Source organism: Lactuca saligna, chromosome 7 (assembly GCF_052625555.1).
Source record: "Lactuca saligna cultivar CGN05327 chromosome 7, ASM5262555v1, whole genome shotgun sequence".
Taxonomy (NCBI): domain Eukaryota; kingdom Viridiplantae; phylum Streptophyta; class Magnoliopsida; order Asterales; family Asteraceae; genus Lactuca; species Lactuca saligna.
This window is the reverse complement of record NC_136423.1, coordinates 182,661,882-182,667,881: the sequence shown is the minus strand read 5'-3', so window position 1 is coordinate 182,667,881 and position 6,000 is coordinate 182,661,882.

Genomic DNA, 6,000 nt, shown 5'->3' with positions numbered 1-6,000 from the left:
ATAGTGTCTAAGTCCATAACTTTATTTGGTATGAACTTGACCCGACCTGGCATGGTCCATTTGGGTTGCATGGCATTGCAATACTTGGATAGACTAAATGAGAGAATAAGGCACTTATGATTATTAATATATTATAAGTTCTAATATATTAATAATAATATTATTTAATTAGTATTTGATCAAGTATTAATCTAGTATTAATTTGGTGATCAAAGTGAGACTAATTAAATATATAGGGTTGATTATGACAATCATCAATTCTTTTATGGTGGATTAATGATCCATGGTTTATGGGTTTGGTTATAACCATATGGAGCTCCATGGATGGTCCATGGGAGTTACAAATCCATGGGTCATGAGAAATGAAGAGTCATGACAATTAGGGTTTACATTTGTAACTCCTAATTATGACACACTATAAAAGAAACCCTATAGCATGCAAAATCGGCACTAGTGTTACTAGAGAGGGCATAATTGATTTTTGAGTGTTAAGAAATATTCTCTCAAGTTATTCCAAGTTTTTTGGTGTTGTGTGAAGCATTTGAGGCACAACATTTGGGGTGCTAGGCTCACAAAGTCTCAAAGGAATCCAAGCAACAACAAGGTATGTTTTTCTACTAGTTTTATGTTTCATATATTCCCCATGCCATGCTAGTTAGGAAATAACCTTGTAAAATAAATTTGCATGTATATAGAGAAAACATAGATTCAAGGTTATTAGGGTTGCATGTACACTTAGGAAGTGTTAGAATGCTCAAAACCCAACAGTGGTATCAAAGCTTAGGATTGTTTTCTATATACTTGATGCAAAACTGCTTGAAAAACGAAAATTCTGCATTCTGACGACTGTACTCGCCTAGTCCATGGGGAGGACTCGCCGAGTCCATGAACAAATTCATCCTACTCGTCGAGTAGGATCATGCACTCGACGAGTAGAAGCATGTTGGGCAGTTTTTCGTGTTTTGTTGCTGGAAATGGATTAAAATCATTATCTCAATCTGTTTTGGACTTGTAAAATCTGTTTTTAAAAAATGATAATGATTATGTTAACCCATTTTGCATGACTTTTATCAATTTTCAAGTATTGTATATGTTTATATGATTTCTTGAAATTGCTTGTTATGAATTTATGTTCTTATGAGTTTTAGAAGATCGTAGGAATTATGTGTAACCTCCATGTGTGTTTAATTCATGATCTTAATGGCACTAATGGTGTCCATAACTTGTCCTCAAGTTATGGATAACCAAAAGTCACTTCTTTAAAGGTTGAAATTAAAGAATAGTAGGTTTCATAAAATGAAGAGTCTTCAACTTTATGAACCATTAAAACTCATAAGTTACAAATTCAAGAGACTTGGAATAGTTTCAATTCTTGCCCTCAAGTTTTGGAATTTGTAAAGTCTTACACTTTAATTCCAAATTAATTTTTTTTTAAAAGTTAAAAAAAAAATTCAAACTTTATGAAGTTCATTAAATTAATTAAAGTGTTTTATTAAAAGATTTAATAATTCCATAAAGACATGGTTTAAGTTTAATTAAATTAAGAGTATAATTTAATTAATATATTAAACCACAAAGTATTTTAAATGTTTAAAATACACCCTTATACTATTATTATAATTTTAATTATATAGATATGTATAAGAATATGTCATTCTTACCGTTAGTAGGCCTCATTCACGAAGTCAGTCTATAAAGGGGGTATAAGGTTGTTGCCTATAAAATGGTGACTTAATGGGTGTCCACTCTCACTCACCGCTTCCTTGATCGGTGGAGGGTCGTTAGCCGAACGGGTAGGATACGACTTTAAATACTCATTAAAAGTATAATGAATTATAAAGTAACTATACATTATAAATTCCCAATCTTAGTTACTTTAGGAAAATGTGAAATTGGTGCTAGCCCATAAAATTACACTTTGTACCTTACCAAGTCGTTAGTGGAGCGTGTGTGGTTAACCGGCACACTAACATGGACTAGTAAGAGTGGCAAAGGGTAACTTGACTTTATTATAGATCGGTGGAGCGTGTGTGGTTAACCGGCACATCGATTAGGTAATATAGTTGAGGGTACCAAGTCAATTTGTATGGTTATTCACACCTTGTTTGTGATCCTCGGCATCCCAGTCACAAACTTGAGAGGGCACAATCGAGATTCAAACATGCCATTGAAAGTTCAATGTATCTCAAAAGATCTAGGAGTTTCAAATCCAATTAAAACTTAATTATATTTCGTTTTTCATGGTGGAAATTGGTAAATCGTCATTTACCTACCTTTAACTATTTTATAATTTGGATTACAGCATCCCTCTTCCAGTTATAAATAGGTTATTGGGTCCTAGCCTTAATATTTCATATTGGGTGTTATATTAAGGACTTTAAATCAACTAACTTGAATTTCTACCATTATAGATGTCTAGTTTAGACAGCTATGGTCTTCCCAAATCTTTAGGAACAAGCTTCCTAATGAAAATGATATCCCGAATGACAATCAAGGTGAAAGATCAATCCCTTTGTTGTGCATTAGTGGGACTGAAAATCATACTTCACTTCCTTCACCTATTCCAATAAATCTCCCTATCCCACAAGTTTCAAGACATGATAAGTTCTAAGTTACTCAATCACTATTGGCAAACAAAGTCTATATGTGCTTAGGTCTTGGAGATTAAGTCACATATTGACAAGCCGGGAGAGTCGGGTGTCGAAGTCTCAAGGTAGCTGGTTGTTGACTTGGTCACTCCCTAATGACAGATCACGACATGACCCGTAATGATCTTACCTATTTGCTTGATGATGCTGAATCAGCAATGATTTGGAGCATTGGTAAAGCAAAATTTGATTGGAAGATCAACTTCCCAAACTTCCATGGACATTTACAATGGTAACATTGGAAGTCCAGAAAAACTTTCTCTTCCCAATTGAAAGGGATTGGCCATAGTCAACTCGGTTAACCAAATGGTAAAGAGAAAGGCTAAGTCTGTGATAGTCCCGTGTACCATTTCCAAAGAGTCCATGTGTTTCTAAAGGAAGGGTATTGGTTGCGAAGCTGCCAAATTTACCTAAAAATCCATAAGGATAGTAAAGTCAAATGTTTGATGCTACTTCAGGTAAAGTCCATTGTCTAACTCTATTAAGTTTCTATTCTGAGATTCTTATTTCATGTTGTGATTGGGTCACATATTGATGTTTAAGAATCAAAGAAGAGTGAAGAAACTTAAAGGAAGTATATGCTGATTCTGATCGTGAAGATGGATTTCGATTGCATGGTTCCGTGATCAGAATTTTGAGTTGTTACTTAAGAGTTAGATATATTGCTTAGGAAAGGATAACAACAAGTTTTTCGTATGGATTGTAAGGATAAGTTTTCCGCAAAGTTTTAAAATAAAAGAAAATGGTTTTGATTTTATTTATTTTAAGTATCCTTACAATGGCATTTGTGAAAAGGGTTGTTGCTTATATGTTTCCATTGATAAGCAATATGGGTAAATGGATTTGATTCTTTCATTAGTGGTAGTATCATAATTTACCAAATAAGGAAAGATTCTCATCACCCAAGTTTCAGTTGGATAGAAACATGGAATCATGCAAGTTGTTTTGTGTGATGAATGAGAATTTTCATCTTTGGTAAATTAAGACTAATTCTATGTTCACATTCGCATGTGAGTCAAGCAAATAACTAAGAGATTGGGTACACTTGGTTGTGTGCTGGTCAGGTCCACCACAAAGGTTGATAAGATTATTCATTATGATTTACTAAAGTTTAGTAAATATGGTTATGCTTACGAGTTTAAGTGTAATTCTGAAACATTAGAAAAGTTTCAATGTATGGCAGAATGAATAAGAAGAATCAAATAATGCAGAAAGATAAAAGTTTCTCCAATCTGAAGAGATGGGAGAGTACTTGTGTATTTTGTTTTATGATTATCTTAGTGATTATGAAACCAGATTACAATTGATCCTCTAAGGACACCTTAGTTCATTTGGTTGGCTAAGGAGAGGAATCATGAGTTGTTGAAATGGTTAAATCAAAAGATAAATCATACATCAAATCTTAGAGTCATACTCCAAGATTGAGCCATTGAGTGACATAATATTTAGAAATTTTATAACACTTATCAAATGTAGAGTAAGATTAGTCATACTCTTGTACATTTGAGGTTGGTTAGTTGTGATGTTTTGGATAAAACAAAGACCAACTAAGTCCAATTATGGGAAGTGTTTAACTTGATAAGAATCCGCACTAGCTCTTGAATATTTGTATTGTCAAGGAATGGTTCTTGACAAAGATAAGTCTTATATGTCAAGAGGACAGTGGGAGTCTGAAAGATTCTGAAATAGTTTCAAGAACTAATCAAGAGTTTTGTTAATCACTAGCCCACGACTTGAGGTTTGTAACCTATCGTGTTGACATATTTTGTGCTCATCCCAGTTAAGTTTGGCTTTGCATTGGAGTTCTGAGAGTTCTTGACTGTTTGCATAACAACCGGGAAGCAATGGTAGGCCCTTGTGCTGCCGGGTGGCAAGAAATTAAGATTGCACAAGTTCAGTCCATATGAATTTGGAAGTGTCACTAACCTAGTCCTGTGATTATGGTTTTGACAAAATTCACATGGAAAAGAACACATACACCATAAAATCTAAGTGTCATAAGGTTTCTCTTCGATTCATGAAAATGATGGTAAGGAAACGCTTCCACTAAGAAGATTTTAAGTAGATAGCGGTTGTTATATTTGCATTCTCATATAGTTAGTGGAGCGTGTGTGGTTAACCGGCACACTAACTAGTGAGAATTGCAAAAGGTCTAGACAAACATGTGAGCTATCTAAGGAAAGGTGTATATTTTTGATAAAGTCTTATCAAAGCAATCTAGTATCAGAAATATGAACTTTGGTAAGAAAGTCAATAAAGTATTGATTTCTAGAAGTCTAGTTGATTTCTGAGTACATGTCAAAGCTAGTGGAAGCATAAAGTGTTATGTTGGTAATCATTATGCTAGTGGGAGCATGATGATTATGTTAAGTATTGCAAGTTAGCAATGTTATTTATAGAAAACAAAAGTTTCAAGTTGCTTTGAAAGTTGTTTTGCTATAATTAAGGGAGAGGATTTTATACTTCACTCCAATTCTACAAGCTTAGATTGATATTTTAATCTACTTTAGTCAAGAATATATATGAATGTTATGCTGGAATGGTTCAACATAAGGAAATTCTATATATGTTGCGATCTCAAAATTCGATTATGATTACGGCATCCCTCTTCATAGTTCGAATTTTGAGAACATGGCAAATAAAAATTTTATAGCATAAATCATGTCCCATATGCTTTGGGTATAGGTTTGATTGTATGTGCTATAATATTCATCCATTCTAAATTTTCCAAATGCCTAGGGCATTAAGATGGAAAAAGGAATAGAACTGGAAATGACTAAAGTGATTAAGCAAAATTGTCGAGGACAATCTGAGGTTTACCAAAGATTGGTTGCTCATGGACAATTAGAAGTATAGAGTAAGGACCATATTGACATATTTTGTAAAGAGGCAACTCTTGTTCAGAAGTGATAGTCAAAATGGTAATATGGAATTTTTTCCATAGGTGGAAGTTATTCTTTGAATCTGTGTAAGATTAAAGCACTTAATGCTAAGAAGGATGTTCAAAGGAATGTACTTTGAATTTGAGACTTCATTTCCATGAAATTGTTTCCTATTGGAATACTTTGTAATGTCTGTTGCCAAGTCTCTGTGGCTTCTGTGCATAGCCGTTACAAGGGGATCATTGCATATAAGTTTAGAATCTAACATATTACAGTAAATGGCAAGAGTGTGGTATTCTAGCATTTACAAAAAGGATTGGAATTGTGAAATGAGCATCATTGGAATATGGTCTATTGATCTATTTCACAAAGAGAGGACCATATGTAAACATAGTATGCATACTTAGAGTATGGCATAATTGTTCTTCGGAAAAACATAGTGTACATGCTTGGAGCATGGGACAACTAAT